We start from the raw sequence: 23,366 nt of genomic DNA, 5'->3' as shown, positions 1-23,366 counted from the left end.
TAAATAAATAATATGTCTTCAAACATTGCCAGATGTCCCCTGGGGAACAAAGTTGTCCCTAGGTGAGGACTACTTCTTGTGGAGGACAGTTCTCTGCTGAGACCCTTTCAGCATCCTGCTCCCCTCCCCCATCACACATGCTCACTTTCTTCAGAATAGATACCGGGAAGGGACACCCCTGCATACCCCTTCCACAGCCTCCACTTCATCCCCACCTTGGGCAGGCTCTACACCAGTGTGTCTCCAGTGGGGACTTGAGCCACCTCCACCAAAAACACCTGGGGTAGCTGTAAAACTGCAGATTCCCGGGCCCCATCCCAGTCTCCCTGCATTAGGATCCCTTTGGGGAAGAGTAGAATCTGCTTTTCCCCCCACAAGCCCAAGGGGATTATCAGGGAAGGAAAAAGTTTGAGAAGCACCGACCCCACCCTACCCCTAGGTCCTGCTTGGTACACTTAGCCTGCAATTAGCTCCTCAGGGAGTTGGACCCTGGCATGAAAATGCTGTCTCTGGGCCACCCACATACATCTACTCCCTAAGCCGGTAGAGTAGAAATATCAGAAATCATACTGGAAAAGAACACACTAAGGGAGAAGGCCCCTGCCCCTGCCCGGCCTGCTGCAGTGATTTTCCATCCCTTCCTCCCTCACGTCGGGCCCTCCCCAGCCCCTCCCTTTCTCTTTTCTTCGCTTTAGCTGAATTGTCTCCATTACCTCTTCTCTTGAGATTTCTCCTCCTCTGGTTCCCACCTTCTGGTTTCCTGGATGGTTGCCGCAGCTCTACCCTGGTGCAGGTGCTGCCCCTGTGCTGACGCCGCGTGGCCTGGGCAGGTCCCCAGTGCCCGTCTGTGAGGCCCCTTCCAGCTCTGCCCCTGCAATGCCCACCGCGCTGCGTACAGCCTGCTGCTGCCGGTCCTGTAACCAGGTCCTCCCTCCGTGTGCAAGCGGGGCAGATGAGGACGGTAGCTCCTGACCAGCGGTCCCAACAGCAAAGGTGGGAAGGGGTCGTCTGGGGTCATCCCAGCTCTGGCACTGATTCGTGGTGGCCTTGGGCAAGGCACCTAGCTCTTCTTGGCAGTTGCTTCATTGGTAAAAGAGGCTGCTATTAGAACCTACCTCCTGGGTGATCTCTGGGAAGCCTTGACACTCCCTGGCACCCGCTCAGGCACACAGGCACACCCGCTCAGCAGACTGAGAGCGAGCACAGGCAGCTGCTTTGTGCTTTCTCCGCCTACCTGAGAGGGTGGGGACTGGGAGGGACCTGAGGGCCATCGCGCCCCATCTCTCCAGGAGCCCGAGACCCACAAACAGGAGTTGCCTTGCCCAAGGTGGTGCTGCCATCTGGGGCAGTCAGAAGCCACCTGGCTTGCCTTCGGCCAATATATATATTTTTTAAGGTGATGATGTACAGTTGATTTACAGTATTGCATCTTTGGCCAATATTTTGATTTTGATTTGATTTGATCTGAGACATATAGGAAGTGGATCAGATATTAGGGCCTTCCAGAAATATGTTCCCCCCCCGCAAGGTGTGCCCTCTGAGAGGCAGCACAGTGACTTACAGCCATTTGGAGGTCTGAAGGCTGAGATCAGGGTCTGGGTGGGTGTTAGCAGAGGGGCGAGCTGGCAGGCTTTAAGCCCATGAGGTGTGGTGCCCAGATCCTAACGTGTGATGAAAATGTTTGAAGGGGATTCTTGCCGCCCCCTCATGTCTGAGGAGATTGCCTAGTTGGTCGGGAAGTAGAGGGGAAGGCTGTGAGAAGCAAGAGGTGGAAGCCTTGTGTCCTCAGCAGGGTCCAGAGCCGGTCCGACTGCCCTCCTGTGTTCCGAAATCACAGTGCACAGGAAGCGCGAGACCTGGTTAAACACAGAAATTCGTGCCTCTAAAAGAGTATCTCAGTCACCATCCTCTAGTTCCTTTCCCTGAAGTTTAACTGGATCTTCCAGAAGGAACAGAGGAGAATATAAGCGTAGAGGGTACTGGGCATTGCAGGTATGATAGTTGAGACTTTGCCTAATGGGGAAAGATGCAGGCCTTCCATGACTTGGTTCTCTCTTTTTGTCATAGACACACTAATCCTGGTAAAGTTATGAACGCTTTAACTCTGTGGAAAAAAAAAAAAACATGACCCTTCAAAGTAAGCTAGGGGCATAGGAGTGAAACAGGTGGTGCTTATGCAAAAATTACAGATTATTGTGATATTTGCCAATTCGGTGATTCTTTGAGATTTCCAGTGGTACCCTGACAAATGTCAGTGGTGATCAACAAACGCCACCTTCTCCACGGCACCCCCTAAAGGGCCCCCACAGCTTCCAATCTCCCAGCCCCAGCACAGGAGGTAGAAGTTAGGAGAGCATCAATTGGGGCAGGGTGGAGGGCAGCAAAGACAGGCCCTTCGAAGCTAGGGGAGGATGTCAGAGCACCAGGGCCCTCAGTCTGGGCTCTGCTCACCCCTTCCCCTGGGTGGCCTCCACTTCCCCTGCCCCATACTTCCCCTCCCATCCCACACCTCCTGGATGACATCTGATTGGGACCGAGAACAAACCCAGCCTGGGTTTGAGGTTTGGGTGGGATGCTTGGCTTGGTTTTATTTCCTCAGAGGGAGGCAGCTGGGGGTTGTGGTGGGACTGGCGGGAGGTCGCATCCAGCTGCCTCTAGGCTGGGGAGAACGAGCCACGGATGCAACGCGAGTAGCATGGAATGAGAACGGCAGGAGGGAGATGGCTTCCTGGGGAGGAAAGGAGTAGGATGCCTGCGAAAGACTGAGGCAGCCCTGCCGCCAGCCCAGATGGCTCCGTGGGCTTAGGCCCATTCTCAAGGGATGAGAAGAATCTTCACCAAAGGCATGTCAAGGTGAGGCTGTGGACTTTCCCTGCCCCTAAAATAGGTTCCTTCCTTGCTCTACCTTATCCAAATGTCACGGCCCCAAACATAGATAAATGATTCCTCTCCCCATCCAGGCTTCTAGATAAAATAATAATAATTTAAAAAAATAACCAAACTTCTCATCTATCATCTACTGTGTGTATAACTTTCAACTACGCGCTGGCAGGCCAATGGCCTTGAGAAAGAAGTTCCTGCCGGGCAAGGAGTCGAAAAGGAATGGGTCACAGTGACCCAAGCAAGGGGTACCCAGTCTCTGGGGAGCGGTGTCAGAGATGCCTGTGGCTTCCAGAGCAGGGAGCATACCCAGGACAAGGGTTGAATGCTTATCCAGAAACCACCCTCCAGAGTGACTGGCGCTGGGCAGAGCCCTTGCTCTCAGGCAACTTGGTGTGACAAAAAGGCCTGGGCCCGTGTGACCTCAAATAAGTCACATAACCTCTTAAAACTTGGCTTTCCCACCCATAAAATGGTAGGGGTGATAGGTAATTGCCCAGGAATGTGGAGTGGATCAGGTGCCATGACAGAGGTGAAGTACCTGGAACTGAAAAGACACTCAGGATGTGTTTAGCATCCCAAAGGAATTTAAGTGGACGTTAAACAATTTGGGGGAGAGTAGACGTTCAAAGGCTCCTTCTCAGGCTCTCTCCTCCTCTTATTCAGACTAGCCTCCTTTCCCTGGTCCCGCAGTTCTCCTTCATTTGACTTATGGTGCGGGCTCTGTGCTGCTAGCCACGCTCTGGCAGAAGGCCCTGGACCTAGAAGGGTTGGGGGGAGGGGGAAGCTCAACTCAGAAGGGAGAAGAAACACTGCCTGCTGCCCTCCTCCCTCCTTGAACCTTTGCTCCTGCAAAGAAAAGAGATTAGGAAAAGAATAACAAACAGGAGCTGAGGGAGCGCGCCCGCCATAGGCCAGTCCAGGTACTACACCCTTTACTTGAAGATCTGCTTTAATCCCCACACCATGAGGTCGGTTATAACCGCTTTTTCCACCATACGGATGAAGACACTGAGAGTTAGAGGCCAGGCAAGCTGCTCCAGAGCCGGATTTGGCCGTTTGTCCCAGAGCCTGTGCTCCTCTACAGGATGCTGAAGGAAGAGGAGGGTGGGGATGAGAGATGGTCTGCAGTGCCTCGTGGTTGCTCTAGGTGGAAACAGCAGCATTCAAGATCAAGAATCAATCATTCAAATGCTTATACTTAAAAAAACAAACAAAAAAACCTGCTTACACCTTGCAAATTTGTATTCTAAAATTTTACCGTGTTCAGTTGAAATGGGTATGGTATGAAGGAGTTGAGGGAGGTTTAAGGAGGTCTACAAAAGCTTTGAAGATCTTGTAGAATGAGCAAACCCCTCAGCAAAGAAGATGGAGCTTTTCTGTCTTTGTGATTTTATATCTGAATAAGCCCCTCAGAGCTCAGGCCCCCAGTCTGCAGGAACTGCCTAGGCAGTATCTAATGTTCCCCATGTTCTGCAATCCTTTATTTTCTCTTTCCCCTCTCTCCTGCACACCCCTTTTCTGAATTTGTAGGCTAAGCCTCTCTCTCCCCTTTTCACCCCTTGCCCAGGCTGTAGGTCCCTCCTTCTAGGAGCCTCGTGGGCGAAAGACAAGAATGACTTTCGGGGGGGGGGGGAGGGGGGGGTAGACACGGGCCTGGAGCCTTCCCCCAGCACTCATCAATCACCACTGCCAGCTCCATCTCCCTTTCAGCAGGGCACTCCTCTGCTCAAAAACTTTCCATGGTCCCCAGCTGCCCTCAGCATCAACTGCCCACAGCATTTTCACGTGTACTTTGGCAGTCCTAAATCATTGCCGATCTGTGTTCCTTGATCCTTTGTCCTACGCAAGTGGGGGCAGCAGGCACCGTAAAGTCACTTCTCCTCTGGGAAGGTTTCCTGACCCCCGCCCGGTTTGGGAGTCTTGTGCCCCGCGCTCAGGGCCCCTGGGCTTTCACTGATAGTGCCAGGGTGTCGGCGCCCCGGCCAGACTTGGAGCTGCAAGGGGCAAGGGTGGTGGCTGACTCGTTGCCTAGGGTGTCCCAGGCCCCAGCCCTGCGCCTGAGCCCTAGTAGGTGCCCCATAAACGCGTTAAAAGACTGGAGTGAATTGAGGGTAGGGAGTGTCGCCGCCACTCCGGTGCATCTATCTCACGGTCTCAGTCCCCGGCTGAGCGCGTCGCGCGGATAAACCCCGGGCCCGGTGGAGACGGAGCCTGCCACTCGGTGGTCTCCAGCAAAAAAAGGGTTAAGCCGCCATCTCCCCACCCCCCAAAAAGGGCGAAGGGAAGAGTCCGGCAGAAGGTCCTGTTTACTGGAGCCGCTCGAGTCCGCGCGGCCCTGGGAGAGGCGTTGTCGTGGCAACGGGCCGGGCGCCCGCCAGCTGCGGATGAGCTCACTGAGCGGCGGCGGGCGGGGGCCGGCGGGGTGAGCGGCCCGGCTCAGAGCCGCCGCGCCACCGGGAGAGGAAGGGGCTGCCGGCCGAGCCCGCCCTCTACTCGCCCACAGCGGCGGCCGGGCGGCGGGGACGCGACCGGAGGGCGCCGGGAGAGGCCCGGCCGACACGAGCGCGGGGGGCTGCGGGCCATGGCGCCCCGGGCCCTCGCCGCCCGCCGCCCCCGCCCACCCGGGCGCCCCCGAGCTGCGCCTCGGAGCCCACGGAGCCTCGGCCCGCCAGGAGGTAGGGCCGTGCCGCGGGACCGAGGAGGGGACGCGCGGGGGGACCGAGGAGGGGACGCGCGGGGGTGTGGGTAAGAGAGGAGACGGCCGGAGCTGCCCCAACCCGGAGCTGGGAAGTGGCTCTTTGCAGACCAAAGACTGGGTTTCCCGTGTGCGGACGTGGGGACCGAGGCGCTTGAGCCCGACCTGTGGGACTGGAGCAAAGTGCTGTCTGGACGTCCTTCCGGGAACTCGGGAGGCCGTGGTCCCGCGCCTGGGAAACCTGCAGAAACCGGGCAGAGCCCCCGCCCTGCGCCGTGCTCGTCCCAGGGGCGCGGGAGAGAGAGAGAGAGAGACAGAGACAGAGACAGAGACAGAGAGAGAGAGAGTGTGTGTGTGTTTTTACAGAAAGAAATTTGCAGTGTTGAGAAAGCAGGGAGGTAAAGATGACTGCATGATCTTATTTCTCCCACTTTTCCCCTCAGGATGGATTTGGGACCAGATGGAGCCCAGGGGTAGTCTCTTAACACAGGATATAATGATATTTAGGAGCGTCACAGGGAACTGGCTTCAAACCACTGAGGAGAGCTGGACCTCAGCGGAGGAATCCTGTCCTTAAGGGTATCGGGTGGGAAAGTCGGACATTGCCTCCAGGGGCAGAGATTGGGAAAAGGGAAGTGCACTGACTTTGTTTTTAGCCAGCTGGTGCTGGGGAAGGAGCAGACAGACTTATAGCTGGTGTTGAGATGCGCTTCAGGGATGCAACTTCTCTAGTGTTCTGAATGACACAGAGTAATAACAGCCCCAGGGTTATAATAGGCACTCTACAGTAATTTTTGCTATTAAACTCTTACATCTGCAGTGGTTACTACATAAAAGAAAAGAACAAAATCCTTTCTGCTTGCGCCATCAAGTATCAAACACACCAAAGGAGTGGAGTAGACCCTCTTTGGGGTGGACCGCCTAGGATGAGCAGAATTCTACAAGAAGTCAAGGGCAAACAGTAACCGTTTTTAGGAAGGGCAGTGAAAAGGCTGGCCTTCAGTCCTACTATTCCGGAAGAGGTGAACCCTGCCTGTGTCGTGCATTCATTCACTTAACAGTTCTACAGCTCGACATGCTAGGCGTTAGGGACAGAGTGATGAATAAGATATCTCCCTTCCTTCCAGGCACTCACCATCCTAGCTGGGTAGTCAAACAAAAAATTAAATACAGTCTGCATCTGGCCTGGCCATCCATGCGTGCTGTGTGCTAGGGGAAACCAGAGCAGGGCTGCCCAGCTCAGGGGAAACCCACAGAATAGGTAAGGTCAGGCTGAGCCCTGAAAACCTTTTCACCAAGAAAGCAAAGCAGAGAAGGTTGTTTCAGGCTGAGGGAACAGCGTGTGCAAAATCACCAAGCGGGAGGGAGGAGGACAGGCAAGTGTGGGGAGAATTCATGGTTGCAGTTCCCAGAGGGAAGAAGGATGTCGCTGAAGCAGGGGCCATGGGATTGGTCTGTATCTTAGAAAGCTCACTCTGCTTGCTGGGTGGAGGCTCAGAGGAGGATGAGACCAAGGCCTTGCAGCACCCAGGCTGTAGTTACTGACGCGCAGGATGACCGCAGTGGTGACGTGGGATAGCAAGAGCCAAGAGATAGGTGGGACCTGGTGACAGACTTGGGCACAGGGTCAGATAACTTAGAACTAAATGCAGAAAAGCTCAGAAGAAAACAAAGCAAAGCAAAAGGAATGAATATTTTGAATGGCCTGAATTTAGCAGATTACAACACTTGGACAATGAATTTGGCTATAAGTTTTCTGGCAGCTTAGAGACAAACAAAAATACACTAGATTGCACAGTTTTGGATTTTGGACAAGAGAAAGCACACAAATTCAGCACAAATTTTTTCCTGGAATTGAACTCCACTGGGAATTTGTCATGTGGAAGTTTGTGTAAAGACTAGAGTGACATAGAAAAAGGAATTTCATTGTCAGCGTTACAAAAGATGGGAAGATAAAATTCCACATGACTGTCTTCCTATATCATCTTCCTGTTATGACTTGGGGACATACTGCATTTCTGTGGGGGGCTGAGTGCCAGCTCAGGCCTGTGGGCAGTCGTGATGCAGGGCAGTGAGGGCCTGGAGAATCCTATATGGAGGAGCCCATGGGCTCTCAAGTGTAGGAAGAGGTGATACCTACTTTGATGAATGTAGAGAGCACAGCACCCCGGGTGCCCACCATGAAGGGGGAAGCAGGCACATCCTAGTATAGCCCACAGACAGGTGGGCTGAGACTGGTCTGGAGAAGGGATCTGGTAGGGCAGAGTATTGGGAGGGTTGCCATCGGATATCCTGACCAAAGAGAAACAGAATGGGAAGAGCATTTCAGGATTCCATTCAGCTGGGTGGGTCCACTTCCCCTAGTGGTCCAGGTCTTTCTGCCCTCAGACCTGATGTTAAGGCTGCTTCCAGGGGTGGGGAAAGGGTGGGACTCAAGACACCAGAGATCCATTCTACTGAGGTCAGAGAGGGTGGGAAACTTCTTCACTGCAACATAAGGAATGTTGCAGAAGAACCGGGAGTGAGGGCTGGGAGGTAAGGCCCTACACTCAGTCACACATCTCCTGACCAGGCCCTTCCCGTTGCTTTCTGCAGAAGGGTGAATCTGCAGAATCTATGTCAATGCATTTCTTTTTATTTTTTATTATTAAAAAGGGGGTTTTAAAATAAATTTGTTTATTTATTTATGTATTTATTTATTTTTGGCTGCATTGGGTCTTCGTTGCTGCACGCGGGCTTTCTCTAGTTGCGTCGAGCGGGGGCCGCTCCTCGCCGCGCTGTGCAGGATTCTCACTGCAGCGGCCTCTCCCGTTGTGGAGCACGGGCTCCAGGCGCGCGGTCCTCAGCAGTTGTGGCTCGCGGGCTTGGTTGCTCCGCGGCATGTGGGATCTTCCCAGACCAGGGCTCAAACCCGCGTTCCCTGCATTGGCAGGCGGGTTCCTAACCACTGCGCCACCAGGGAAGCCCTATGTCAATGCATTTCTGATGTGCCCTCCAAAGTTTAAACCACTTCTTGCCAGCTGTAGAAGTCTTAACACTGAGTAGGTGTGATAATCTACTCCATCATGTCTCCACATCACAGTTCTTAGCATTTTAAACCCAGGGAACACATTACACACTTAAATGCTGGGGTCAGGGGGCATTTTTTAAACAAGTGATGCCTGGGCTCTGCCCCAGACCAAGTAAATCAAAATCTCTGAGAATGGGCCCTGGGCGTCAGTATTTTTATAAGGTGCCAGGTGATTTTAAGGTACAGCCAAGATTGAGAGCAGCTGCTTTAACGATCACCTAGAGGGCTCATTACAGCAGGGGACAGAAACCTCGGATTGCAAAAGCAAGGACCCCATAGAATTTAAAATTTGGAAGCCTGTTACAATGAAATCAACTGGCTAGTCAGCCTTCAACATCAAGATCTAAAACCATCTTGAGCAGATACAGATAAGGAGGCTAGTAACAAACACATTTATGTGAAGTTTTGTGTGTATGTGTGTGAAGCACTTTTTTTGAACAGAAATTCTAAAAGCATAATTACATGCCTTCTACAGTTAGATCTGTCTGGTCTAATACTATCATATGCAGTGCTGCACCATAGCCAAAACTGAAAAGCCTCAGAACCTTTCTCTTTTTGCCTAGGACCCACATAGGTCTATCTTTTTTGAGTGCTGAGCCTCTGAGTTTTCTTTCTACTTCCCTCCTGATATTCAAGTGTATGTGTTCTCTGACCTCTGTCTTCCAGATTGGAAAGAAGCTGGGAGAATTCATTTGCAATTTAACTTGCGTAAAGTCTCAATCAAAAGGAGTGAATCTCTAAGAGTTGAATTTCAGTAACTCTGACAGGATAACAGGGGAAATATTTTGAGGCTCCATGGCTTTCCCAACAACCCTCAAATATACCTCGCAGGCAGTTACTTCTTTGGCTGTGGGCAAAGTTGACTTATCCTCCCCCACTATCTCTGGAATCCAGCCCCCTTATTTTGCTTCCTGAGGGTCTGTGGAATGTCTGACAGTTACTCATGAGTGACAAAGACCCCTGCTTGTGCCTCGTGTCACTCCCAGTCTCCTGTGTCCAGGCATGGTCCCTTCTTCCTTCACCAGAACCAGACAGCTGCCACAGGTACCCTGGGCTCTCTTTGAAACCCCTGCACTGGCCACCCAACAGAGGGACTCACAGGCACCACTGCCCCTTTAATGATGGGAGGCAAGTCAGTGGCTGGAACTGAGGTGAGTGATTCTCTACATTTGACATCCAAAAGACAGCAATATGTCGGGAAGCCAGAGTCAGACCATCTTTTCCCCTCGTGGTAAAATCATTGTCTGATTTGGACAAAATTTATCCAAACTCAGTTTGCTTAGAAGTTAAGCCCCTGCCAGCTGGAGCCCAGAATTGCTTTCTCTTTGACTTCTCTTTGACACGTTCATCCTTGGCCTGTGGTCGGCTGAAAGAGGGATGAGCCCAAGACCCCCTTTTCCAACTGGCTAAACTACTAAAAACCAAGTTATGGTTTCCCCCGCCCCCAGCCTTAGGGAAAGAGGGGTGAGTCACCCTCGCAGCAAGCTTAGGGAAGAGGTTAGCTTCCCTCTGTATTGGCGAACCAGGAGGTTCCATGCTTCCCTTCAGAAGGAAATGAGAGCAGGATTGAGCTGGAGAATGGGGACAGGACAGGAAGCTGTGACCGTGACCATGACCGTGACTGTTCTTCCATGGTACCCAGGCCTTCCAAGGGCTGCATGTCTCTTATCAGGAGGGCTGTCAGACCAGTTCAAGCAGAGTATCAAACGCATTTCCTTTTGTTTTGTTTTCTTTAAAAGTGTGCTTTAAAATTTTAGGATTACTTTTATATACATACTTTTATATACACATATATATTTATATGTAAATATGAAAGTTATCCTTATTATAAAATATTTGAGCAATACATAAAAAAAACACAATGAAAAATGAAAGTTTTCCCCATACTGACTCCCTCCTCAGAGGCCATCACTGTTCGGTGTATGTACCAAATCCCCCTAGACTTCTTTTCTTTACACGTAATATATTATGTTTGTTTGTTTGTTTGTTACAAAAATGGAAGCATGCTATCATAACTGAACAGTATTTTGTGAGAATAATTCCATGTGGGACATACATAGTCCTCTCCTTTCTAACAGCTGCCTAGTCTTCCTTTGTATGGATCGATTTCATTTGTTTAACACATTATTTATTGATGAGCAATTAGTTGTTTCTGATTTTAGCCACTGCTAAGACTCCCCAGCACTCGTTCCAACATTTCTATAAGATGAATTCCCAGAAGTGGAATTGCTAGGTTAAAAGATTTCAAAGCCAAATGCATATTGAATGTATCTGTGCCCAGTGATGGATGTTTTAAAAATGAGATTCTGATACTCAGTCTTAAAATATTGTAAAATATTATTACTTCTCTCTCCCCTAACCCAAGTGTCCCCACCCTAGTTCCCCACTGAATTTACTATGAATTTCTATTTAAGATAATACAAAAATTAAAATTCATAGTGTGGTAATTCATAGAGACAATCTATTATTTTGAGTTTTGTTAAATTTAAAAAGGCAACATATTAAAACTAGAGTTTCTAAGAAATTTTTTATGGTTTATAGATTGTCATCCAACAAACTGTCCCAATATTGTCTCTTGCTGTTGGTTTCGTGTACCCAAAATCTTGATCCCATATAACCACGATTTCACATAATTGTGTAGGCTGAAACCTGGGATGGGTGGGCTGGGTTATACACAAGAGCCAACCCAGGGAAATAATCCAAGGTGTCTCCCTCTTTCTCCCTCTTTCTTCCTCACTTTTCAGAAGGGAAGATGTCATAGGGTTGAATTTGATTTAACCCTAAGTTCTCTGCAAATCCACTGTGGATAATGGATAGGGTAACCATATATACAAAGTGCGACACTTGTGAAGTAAAAAGGGAGCACTAAAGATAATTGATATACAGCAGGCCTCTCCTGGGACTGTTCCTGCAAACTGCCACCTGGTGAAGGATTGGACATGCCCATCCATTCTCCCTGCTGGTCCAGGTGCATTGACCTAGGGACATGGTTCTGTGCCATCCCTCTGACCCCAGCCTTTCTTAGCACCCCTAGAGTAGAGGTCTGAGTGCAGGGAAGGAGGAGGGGGGCAGGTGGCTAACCCAGTGCTGTGTGTCAACTCATTCCCACTAAACAAGTCAGAGGAGACAGGTACCACTTCCCTGCTCCCCGCAGCTCTCCATGGAAAAAGTAACAGCTGCCTTTCCCCAGCAAACTGGAACCATTAAAGCAAGACATTTCTATAATTTTATTTGTGCTTCTCACGTCCCTGGGAAATACAGGCTCAACCGCCCCGGATGACCGAGCAGAGGTATTTGTATGGAATCACACCACAAATCAGGATTAAAACTGACCTTGCATGGTCAGGAGAGAAGTTAGCTGGGGGAGAAGCCATAGAGCACCAATTTGGTCACTGGGCAGGAGCAATGGGACAGCATGAGACACAGAACTTGCATCCCCTACAGCTGGGGTGGGACCAGTTTCTCAGCCACAGACTTGGTCAGGGGGGTGGCTGGGAAGACACGGTGGAGCTTCCCACCAAAGCAGCTTGCCGGGGCACTGGGCTTCTGCCAGGGCAACGTCTCTAGCTCACTGGGGGCTCAGAGGGATTTCTCCATTTGATACTCTGAGCTGGAGGTGAGAGTTGTTCAGATGTGAAATGAAGTGTGTGGTCATCCAACCCCAAGTATAACTCCCTGGCAGCCTGACATCCTTTACATCTGGTCCATTTCATTATCTGTGTTTGTGACAATCAACAAACATACGCAAGCTCCCAGGACATCAAAAAGGAACCAGTGTTCTGTTTACCCGCAAGCCAAACTGATGCATCTAATGGGATAGAAAAACATCAGAGAGGAGAGGCTCCTTGATGCCTCCCAAAACGATGAGACGTGGAGATTCCGGCACCGCAGAGTCAAGAGAGGCTCCTGTCCCAGGCTCTCCTTTCACCTGAAGGCAGGTCAGTCAAGATCCCTGGCCTAGGACAGAGGGAAGAGCGACAGGGAAAAGAGTCAGAGGCTGCTTCTAGGCACACACACAGCCCAGGTTCAGGCTGCCTGTTGACTGGAGGGCAAGAGAAGGAGAATGCTGCTTTCAGGACGGGGAGACAGAGCACCTGCAAGAGCTCCTGGGGCGGGTCCACAAGCTCCTCCTCACATCCCTGAGGTCTGGCCTCCATCCCTAACCATCTGTGGAGACTTTATCCCGTTACTCATGATGCAGTCATTGAATAGCTAGTTTGCTGTTCTCATTGGGTTTTTTTGTTTGTTTGTTTATTTTAATTAATTTATTTTTGGCTGTGTTGGGTCTTTGTTTCTGTGAGAGGGCTTTCTCCAGTTGCGGCAAGCAGGGGCCACTCTTCATTGCGGTGCGCGGGCCTCTCACTATCGCGGCCTCTCTTGTTGCGGAGCACAGGCTCCAGACGCGCAGGCTCAGTAGTTGTGGCTCACGGGCCTAGTTGCTCCGCGGCATGTGGGATCTTCCCAGACCAGGGCTCGAACCCGTGTCCCTTGCATTGGCAGGCAGATTCTCAACCACTGCGCCACCAGGGAAGCCCCAGTTCTCGTTGTTTTTGAGCTTCCTAATGTATGCAACTCTCCTGACCCGGGTCACAGTCGATATAAAACTGGTATGGTGACACATCTATGCCACTTGTCAAAAGGCTGAAATGCTTCTCTACTGGTTGGTTAATAGTCACTCCCGGTGTCCCACAATCCTGGGAGCCCCTAGACCAGATCCAGCCATTAAAGGGTCAACAGTAAGGCCACTGCAATTGGCTGGTGTCCGAGCCCCACCTTTGTGAAATGTTCTGAAGAATCGCTCCTCCCCTGTGACACCACACCATCTGGGTTGTCCTAATTGTCTTTGGAAAAGGAGATCTTCACTGATTTCCTTTTCTTCTTCTCATTCAACAAGCATTCGTACCACACCCACGATAGACCAAGATCTGATCTAGACATTGCAGAGGAATAAAAAGAAGCCCAATGCAGGTGTTCTGTCATCAGACCTCCCTGTTCGGTTGGAAGGCCCAGATGAAGAAACATTAAAAAGAACTGAGTCAAGAGCTGGGTAACAGGGGCAAAGTGAAAGTCACCCCTACACCTCAATTCTTCACTGTCTTCTTTTGCTTCACTTTCTCCCTCAGAGAGCTTGTTCATGCTCACTGGTTCTTCAGCTGCGTCCCCAGTTTACACCTCCAGGGTTGTGCTTTCGCCAGACTCTTAGATCTCTACCTCTGACTGCCTGCTTTACACATTTCCTGGTTTTTTTTTAAAGGTCTATTTTAAAGATTATTTTTATTTATTAGTTTTTTAAAAATATTTATTTATTTGTTTGTTTAGGTTGCACTGGGTCTTAGTTGCAGCTCGAGGGCTCCTTAGTTGCGGCATGCAGGATCCTTAGTTGCGGCACATATGCGGGATCTAGTTCCCCGACCAGGGATCGAACCCGGGTCCGCTGCATTAGGAGCGTGGAGGCTTACCCACTGGACCACCAGGGAAGTCCCTACACGTTTCCTCTTGAATGTACAAAAAGAACACATATGTTTATCACGTCTCCTCTTTATGTTCCACGGAGAGCAAACCTTACCTCCTCTTTCTGATTCCAGAACGTCTCCAAGTCTCATCCGCCAGCCCCTTCCATCCTCCTCTCTGTGTTTCCCCATCACACTTCCCAGAGTGGCTGTCCCACCATCAGTCTTGTCCGGGGCAGGGTGCACCATCCCCTTTTCCTCATGCCCTTGCCTCGCCTAAACACTCTCCCAGCTGTCGGAACCCAATCTATCAAAGGGCCACCAGATTCTGCCTCTTCTCTGAAGCAGTCCATGACTCCTGACTTTCATTGCCCGCCTCTAAATTCCTCCAGTTATATTTACTTCATAACATTTACCACTGTAGTTTGAATTTAGTCCCTAAGCCACTCTCACATTGTGGTTTTTGTTAAACGTGTTGTCAGGCATTCCCTGGACTGCTCTTGTCTTTTCGTCTTGAACAGTTGTAATCTTTTCTTGCTGGTGGTTGATTGGGTTTGCATCTTTTATCCCTAGCTCTAGGGCAGGGACCATTGCATGTATTTGTGAATTTCCCAGCAGCACCTCACACGGAGTACCGTGCTCAGCTCCTTGATTAATCTTACTAATTAATTTCAAATCCATCCATGCTGGCTCAGATTAGCTAAATAAAATCATAGGGGAAAGACCATTGCCCATATCTCAAAGCTTAGCTAAATAAAACTGAGCCCATTCCCAGGCATTGTGCAACTTCTAAGTATAAAACACCAAGCACAGATAGTAAACAAACAGAAACAGGGCCTCAGCTTATAAGAAACCAAAAAACAGGGTGGGAGGGAAGGGGAGTCAGGGCGAGCAGGCCCTGCTGATTGGTGTGGGCCCCTCCTTCCTTTCACGTCTGGCATCAAGGCTGAGCACTGACTCTACTGAAAAGGGAAGAGGGTCAGCTCCTTATCTGATTTCAAAACCAACTTTTACAGATTACATTGTAACAGTAATGATATGTTTGAGAGGTCTTACAACTGTACCACACTTGCAAACAATTGAAGCTGGGTAAGCAGCCCTGCGGATGAGTTGAGAAGGTGGATGGTGATGATGATTGTAACAAAGTCCTGTATTTTTACTTGGATTATTTGGCAGAGTTAAGTTCGGTTCATAATAACAGAAGCCGTGTTGAGCACTTCTTACAGGACACGCACTGTGCCGGAAGTTTTACAGCTGCGATCTCCTATAAGCCTTTCAAAGCGAGCCTTTCTCGCTACTGTCACCATTTTACAGAGGCGAGAACTAAAGGCTTAGCAAAGTAACTTGCCCAAGGTCCCACAGCTCTCAGGCTTCAGAGCTGGAATTTGAATCTGGGTCTGTCTGCTTCCAAACTCTTTGCTTTCAACGCCCACGATGTGCCATCTCTCAAGCTCGTTCCCAGAACTGGGAGCAGGGCGGGAACGGCCGCAACCCCCTGCTCCCTCTCCGGGCTTGGGGAGCCACGGTGCTGGCCCCGGAAAAGGGGATGGGAGATGACGTCTCCCTCCAAGATTGCTGCCTTTTGTCCAAATGTGCTGGCCGGGAGCCAGGCTGGAAACTCTCTGCTCATGGAAAGAAAGAGAACAGAAGCCAGCAAAAGAGGGTGGGAAAGGGTCTGAGGGGGAGGAAGGGGTCTGAGGGGGAGGAAGGGAAGAGGAGGGCAGGAAGGCGAGAGGGAGAGGAGGTGGAGAGTGAAGAGTTTGGGGCGGCACAGCTGGAGCCAGGGAGGGCTGCCGGGAAGCAAATAAAGCCTGGCCTTCAGGTGCATCCCCTGCAAGTGGCTACTTCTGGTGTGGTGTGAGCTTCCAGGTGTCCAGAGGCCAGGACACAGGACAGATGCCACAGGGGACCCTTCTTCCCCTCCTCAGTACTACCTGTCAGTGAGGCCAGGTTAAAAGAACATGAGGAAACCCTTCAGAGGGAAAAACAAACCCCAAAATGGCAGCCCAAGGGCTGCCTCTGGAAGTGGAGGGCTGGCCAGGTTGTGCCCTGGTGCCACGGTGTGCCTGGAGAGGAGGGAGGGGGTGAATAAAACCCAATTGTAACAATTCCCCGAGTAGCTATTCTGTATCCGGGAGGGGAAGGCCCCTTGCCTTGCCCCCAAGGCACTCAACTTGGCATTAGGCACCTGGACTTGAATCTGACCACCTGGATTCATTCAGCATCCATGTGGCCTTGGGACAAGTTCATCTCTCCAGGCCTTGCTTTCCACATCTGAAAAGGGGAGGCAATTGTAGGGTTGGTGTGAGGAGTCAGTGAAACAATCTGTGTAGAATCTGGCCTAGAAAATATTGTGTTCGATAAATGTTAATCATTCATTCATTGTTGCAGTTTAATTTGAGGTGTCAAACATAACTATGTGAAATCTTGGGACTTCCCTGGTGGCGCAGTGGTTAAGAATCCGCCTGCCAATGCAGGGGACATGGGTTCAATCCCTGGTCTGGGAAGATCCCACATGCCGCGGAGCAACTAAGCCTGTGCGCCACAACTACTGAGCCCATGTACCACAACTACTGAAGCCCACGCACCTAGAGCCCATGCTTCACAACAAGAGAAACCACCGCAATGAGAAGCCCATGCGCCGCCACGAAGAGTAGCCCCTGCTCGCCACAACTAGAGAAAAGCCTGCGTGCAGCAACGAAGACCCAACACAGCCAAAAATAAATAAATTTAAAAAATTTTTAAAAATAACTATGTGAAATCTTAAATAAATAACATATAAATAACAATCGAAGCCAACCATGAAAGAGATACCACATGGTTATGCACATTTAGTAGGACTACCAAATGTAGATAAGTTAAAAATATCCAGAGAAATTCAGAGGAGAGAGGAAGAACTTCAGTTTGGGGTGGCCAGGGCTAACCCCAGAATTCTCTCCAGGTTTCTGAAAAGGTGGGCTCCTAGCTGACAAAAAAGAAGAAAAAGGAAGAAAAGAAGAATATGTAATTAGTGGACCCAGGTTCTCCTGGGATAGCTTCTCTATAGATACGTCAGTCTATACATTTCTGGGGAGCAGAAATGAGTGTAGAGGAGGTGAATGAGCCTTAGGTCGACAGATGGGGTGACAGGAACCTTGGGTCCTGCTCCTGCCTCTGCCACCCCCCCAGACAGGTGACCGAAGCTAGGTGAGCCACAAAATCCTGGGCCACAGTGTGAGTGTGGTCATTTCTAGCCCTGACTTCCTCCCTGCTACCTTTGTCTGTTCATATTTGGGAGCTTCTCCATGCCAGGGGCTTTTCTAGCTTCATTATGTACCTTTTTTTCCCCCTTTCCTCTTTGAATTTCCGCAATAGACTGGGGACTCTAAGAAGCACTGTCGTTTACAGGCTGGGTTCCCAGTGACTGACGGGGTCACAAGGGGAGAGCTGCCGAGGCCAGGAGGAGGATGTGGAAGGCTGGGTCAGCCAGCGCAGGCGTCATTCCCAACAGGGTCCTGGGAGAAGGGGCTCAGCATTTCCTGAAGGGAAATGACTCCCATAAATAGACAGAGGGATGGGAAAAGGATTCGTCCATCCCTTTCCTACTGTCAACTCAGCTCTTCTTCTGGTGTTCAGACAATGCAACCTCTTGAAAATGTTTTTTTATTCAAATGTGTCCCTGCTAGTGTATGTGGGAGAGATGTGAGATCTGCTTTCTTGTATATTGTAGATCCAAATAAGAGCTGAAGAAGGCATACATTCCTTTATTTGTTCATTTACCCACAGTAACCTCTCATTGTAAGAGGCCCAATTTAAGGCCAGAGTTTTTTCAGTGAGGTTTTATTGGGAAGGAAGGAAAGAAACTGTACACCTTCTGATACCATGTCCTATTTAACTTCATCCAAGAGTTCAGCAGATCTTCCTGTACTAATGCTTATAATATGCTGTTCAGGTCCTTAGAAAGATTAGGTCTCATGACATGGCTTTACTAAGACTTCAGATGTTCCCAGCACCTCCAGTGTCATGATGAATCTCCCCAGAAAGGGAAAGGGACTTCTCAATAGGGTAATAGGAATGATTAGATCACAGGCAACCTTCTGTGCCACGCTGGAGGCAAACCTAATGGGGGTTTGGTTTCCTTAGTAGCTGCAGTTGGCTCAGCTTCAGCCATATGGGTGCAGATTCATGTTTAAAACTCACACACACACACACACACTAGCTTTCTTTTTTCGTTTTGGGAAAGTAGTTGAACATAGATTGAACATGACACTGTGTTCGTGGGGATTCTTTTGGTTGCTTAAGCAAACAAGGGTATAAAGATACCTCGTGGAACCCGTGGGCAGGAATGCAGCCTGGCCTTAAGAGTGGCTTGGATTGAGGGAGTGCAGAGCCCTCTTTCCGCCGGCATCATTCTTCTCCCCCACAGCCCAGCTCCCTCTGCGCCTTCGTCCACAGGGTGGAAAATGGCAGCCTCACAGCGCCATGTTTCCGTGTTCCAGCCACACTACCTGGAAGCAGAACCTGATTGGCCCGACTTGAGTTAGGCCTCCTCTAGAGCCAATCAGCTGTGGCTGGGGGTGGGATCATCATTCGAACATGGCTGCCCGGGTCTCAGTGGCCTCCGTGGAGGAGGGAAGGGGCAGTTTTCAGGAAAGGGAGCCTTTTGTGAGGTAGGCAAGCCCTGGATAGTGCCTGTCAGATCTACTACCTGTTATGTTTCTGTAACCGTTATGTGTTTATTTGTCTTAACCACTGTATTCATAAGAATCCTGGTTCCTCAGATTCACTCGCTACTTTGCTAGAGATAGTGCTTGTGAAGGAGGTAATGGCGTACTAGAGCGAGGGCTTTGGGGCTACACACTTCTCTTAAAATCCCAGGGATACTATTATAACTTCCAAATATGTACCTGGTACATGCTGCCAGATGCTTAGTCTGTCTCTCTCCCTCCCTCTCTCTATGTCTCTTCTACCCCTCTCCTTCCTGTCCCCCCTCCTTCTCCCTCCCCCCTCCTTCTCCCTCCCTCCCTCCCTCCCTTCATTCTTTCCTTCCTTCCTTCCCTCCTCCCTCCCTCCCTCCCTTCCTTTCCTTCCTTCCTTCCTCCTTCCCTCCTCCTTCCCTCCCTCCCTTCCTTCCTTCCTTCCCTCCCTCCCTTCCTTCCTTCCTTCCCTCCTCCCTCCCTCCCTTCTTTCCTTCCTTCCTTCCTTCCCTCCTCCCTCCCTCCCTCCCTCCCTTCCTCCCTCCCTTCCTTCCTTCCTTCCTTCCCTCCTCCCTCCCTCCCTCCCTCTCTCCCTCCCTTCCTTCCTCCCTCCCTCCCTTCCTTTTTTTGTAACAGTTTTATTGAGGTTAATTCGCATACCAAAAAAATTCATCCATTTAAAGTGTACAGTTTAATGGTTTTTAGTATATTCACAGAGCGTGCAACCGTCACCAATTTTAGAACATTTTCATCACATGGCAAAAGAAACCCACACCCCTTAGCCATCACCCCCAATGCCCACTCCATCTCCTCCAGCACTAAGCAATCATCAATCTACTTTCTGTCTCTGTAGATATCCCTGTTCCAGACATTTCGTATAAATGGACTTACACAATATGTGGCCTTTTGTGACTGGCTTCTATTCATTTAGCATAATGTCTTCAAGGCTCAGCCATGTTGTAGCATGTGTCATCATTCCTTTGATGGCTGAATATTATTTCATTGTATGGGTATACCACATTTTGTTTATTCATCAGTCGATGGCATTTGGACTGTTTCCACTTTATGACCATCAAGACTAATGTGCTCTGAATGTTAGTGTACAAGAACGTATGTGGATATATGTCTTCATTTCTCTTGGGAGATGCGTTATTTCTAAGATTATGTTGGTAAAGCGCTTAATACAGTGCCTACCAGGTCATAGAATGTAACAGTGTTCATTTCCTTACCCTGGCCTTTCCAAAGGTTATGAATGAAAGCTATTTCCTGCTTGCTGCCCTTGGAAGAAAGGGGGTCAGACCTTCAGGTTACTGTCCCCAGGGGTACTGGCATCACGGAGTAGCAGATTCTTGCATCAGGCTTGTGAGAGGTGTCGATCGGGTGGTTCTGGTTGAAGGTACTAAGAGAACAGATAACAAGGTTTGGGGGCGAAATATAGAATTCGGAGTAGAAAGATACAGATCATAAGATTCTCTATTCTGCTGCTTAAACACTGTGATCCTGGGCAAGTCTCTGAAACTTAATCTTCTCTTCAAAAATAAGCATAACAAGAATTACATCTGGAAACTGGCAGGAGGCAGGGGGCTTACGTACGTTATAATGTGTGTATGATGCGGAAATCAGGTGCTGTACAAATGTGTGATAAGCTCTAGGGCTGCCATAGGGGGGAAAATCAGAATTTTGAAATTACGTTCAAATCACAGCAGGTTCAGAGGGCATTTGGAGCTCTTTAGGGGATATGGCAGATACTGGTCAGATCCTTCAGGGGCTACTGTCAACCCCGCAGGGCTGCAGCCCCTCTGTGGAGCTAGTTCTTGCCTGCAGCTGGTTTTCTGGCTCTGAGAAAGACCCAAGTCATACTCAGTTCACCAGGGCTGCAGGCACATCAGATTCACAGTGTGATCTTACTTGAACATCTTGGGGCTATTCAGTTATTCCAGCACCATTTATTAAAAATTCCATCTTTGTCCTAGTGATTTAAGACTCCACCTTGATCATATATAAAGTTCTATGAGTACTTAGGCCTATGTCTAGACTTTCTATTCTATCAGTCTATTTATCTATTGTGGCAGTACCACACTGTTTTAATTATAGAGGCTTTATAGTATGTTTGAATATCTGGTAGGGGCAGTCACCTCTGCCCCCCAGCTTTTTTTATTTTTCTGTGTTTTCCTAGCTCTTCTTACACGTTTGGTAATCTGGTTTTAAAGTGTTCTGTGTCCTCCTGGGAGGCCCTGGTGGAGGGTCAGGAGTGGGTTGGGGTTGAGTTGTCTTTTGGACCTGGGTGTGCTTACTTACTTCACTAAACTGGTTCTGTAAGATTCTATTTTCTTTTAGATTCATGAGCACTGAAGGCTTCTAGTGGCTGGATAACACTCATTTTCCCTGAAGCTCCAAAAGAGCATTTTAGAATACTCTTTAATTGAGAGAGAATATTAAAATGTGGTGAATGTCATTAAAGAGTATATGAGTTTTCTGTACCGTTCTTGCAACTGTTCTGTAAACTTGAAATTATTTTGAAATAAAAAAAATTAAGGTCGCCATGCTTCTGGTAACATCTTGGTAAAAGCTTTCAGCAGTCTACACAAGTTGTGTTCAGATTCTGTCTTAGTTCACATCTTGATTGACTCCTGCCAGGAAATCCAGCAAATCAGTTGGGTGTAATTCCTTACAGAATCAGTGCTGCTTTTCATTCAGTGGTTTGTCCTTCCTTAAGCATTTAGCCACTTCGAGATTATGCAAACATCTATGCCTTTCACCCATACACCCCAAAGGAAATTCAGCCCACCCTTTGAGCCCAGATCCGCAAAGGAATCTGCTGTCACCTGTTTTGCTTATCATATTGTGTTTTGTATTAAGACATTTGTTTGCATCTTTTTTCCCTCAGCTTCATTGAGATATAATTGACATATAACAGTGTGTGAGTTTAAGGTGTACACGTGATGATTTGATATACATTTGTATTGTGACATGATTACCATATACCGTTAGTGAACACATCCATCGCCTCACACAGTTAACTTTTTTTTGTTTGTGTGGTGAAAACATTTAAGATCTACTCTCTTAGCGACTTCCAAGTATATAATATGGTACTGTGGTGCGCATCTTATTTTCTGTATGAGAATGAAAACTCTCAGAGGCCAAGTAAATGATTTAGTTAACATTTCTCCCAGCTTCACTCAGTTCCCTGTGTGAAGTAGACACAATTATTAGTTGGAAGAATGAATTACATGACTATTTCCCTGTTAGCCATAGGTCCCCATATAATCTCTCTTTGAACCCATGGGAACATCTGTACTGGGAAGTGGTTACTGGAGACCAGGGTCCAAGCCTTCGTGGTCACTAAGGGAAAGGAGGAAATGAGAATAAAGTATCACTTACCCTTTCGTTCAGGAGATACTGTGGCAAAGCGCAACAAGTAGTGGAGTGACGGGCTCAGCCGACCCGATACCCTGCAGCTGTCGTTGTAGCTGCAGAGCGACCATGTGGCCTGTTGGGGGCGCCACAGGGCAGACCCTGACTCCCACAGGTAACAGCTGAGTTTACATTTTCCCCTGTTATTTGTGATAGTAATAATAATGCATGCTTATGACAAAAAATTTGGAAATCTATTTTTTGTTGTTGTTGAAAATATAGATAAGTAGAACAGAAAAAAATCATTCCAAGATTCTTACCCGATGACAGCTACTGTTAATCCTTTGTTACATTTCCTTCCAGTCATTTTCTTATGTGTGAGATTTTGAGTAGGAATAGATTCCTTCCCCCTGCCCCCTTTAAAACTATGTTTTACTCATATAGTATGCAAGCTTTTGGATCCTGTTCCTTTTGGCTAACATTACAACATGAGCATTTTTTCCATTTAGTAATAGTCTTTTTTTTTTTTTTTTTTTTTTTGCTGTGCCGCACGCATGCAAACCAGGGATCGAACCCGTGCCCCCTGCAGTGGAAGCTCAGTCCCAATAGTCTCTTTTTTTTAGCTTGACATTTTAATTTACTTTTTTAAAAATAACAGCTTTATTGAGATATAATTCACATATAGTACAATTCACCCATTTAAAGTGTACAGTTTAATGGTTTTTAGTGTATTCACAGAGTTGTGCAACCATCACCACAATCAATTTTAGAAATTTTCATCACTCCAGAAAGAAACCGTATACTCATTAGCAGTCACTCCCCGTTTTCCCCACCTACCCACTTCCAACCTGGGCAACCACTAATCTACTTTCTATCTCAATAGAATTGTAGTAGTCTTAAACATAATTTAATTTGCTATATAATATTTCACTGAAAGCTGTATTATAGTTTATATTACCATTATATTGCTTGACATTTGAGTTATTTGTAATTTTCAGTATTATAAATAATATAGCTATGAACATTTATGCATACATTTTTCCATATTTAGGATTATTCTTTAGGATAGACTCCCAAAGTAGAGAAATGTTTAATCACAGAACCATAAAAAGAGAGACCCACAAAAAAACCTTCAGTCTCCCTCCCAGCTCACTCAGTTAGCAAGTGTTTATGAAATTCAGCATGGTGTTAAAGGGTAAAGCAATTGCTGATCTTGAAGAGCTGAACAACACTAAAAA

General features: G+C 48.5%; 1 protein-coding gene across 3 annotated transcripts in view; it reads left to right on the top strand.

Moving 5' to 3' along the window:
• Positions 1-5,265: 5,265 nt before the first annotated feature.
• The window catches only part of DENND2A (DENN domain containing 2A), a 104,418-nt gene continuing 86,317 nt past the window's right edge, over positions 5,266-23,366 (top strand). Inside the window, exon 1 of one of the 3 annotated variants that reach the window (XM_061198820.1) lies at positions 5,266-5,558. The gene's annotated coding sequence lies outside the window, so the exon portion shown is untranslated. The remainder of the gene's footprint in view (positions 5,559-23,366) is intronic. The other 2 variants (XM_061198817.1, XM_061198818.1) reach the window with 2 other exon arrangements.

Source organism: Eubalaena glacialis, chromosome 8 (assembly GCF_028564815.1).
Source record: "Eubalaena glacialis isolate mEubGla1 chromosome 8, mEubGla1.1.hap2.+ XY, whole genome shotgun sequence".
Taxonomy (NCBI): Eukaryota; Metazoa; Chordata; class Mammalia; order Artiodactyla; family Balaenidae; genus Eubalaena; species Eubalaena glacialis.
Note: the sequence above shows the minus strand (reverse complement) of the source record. Positions and strands in the feature narration are given on the sequence as shown.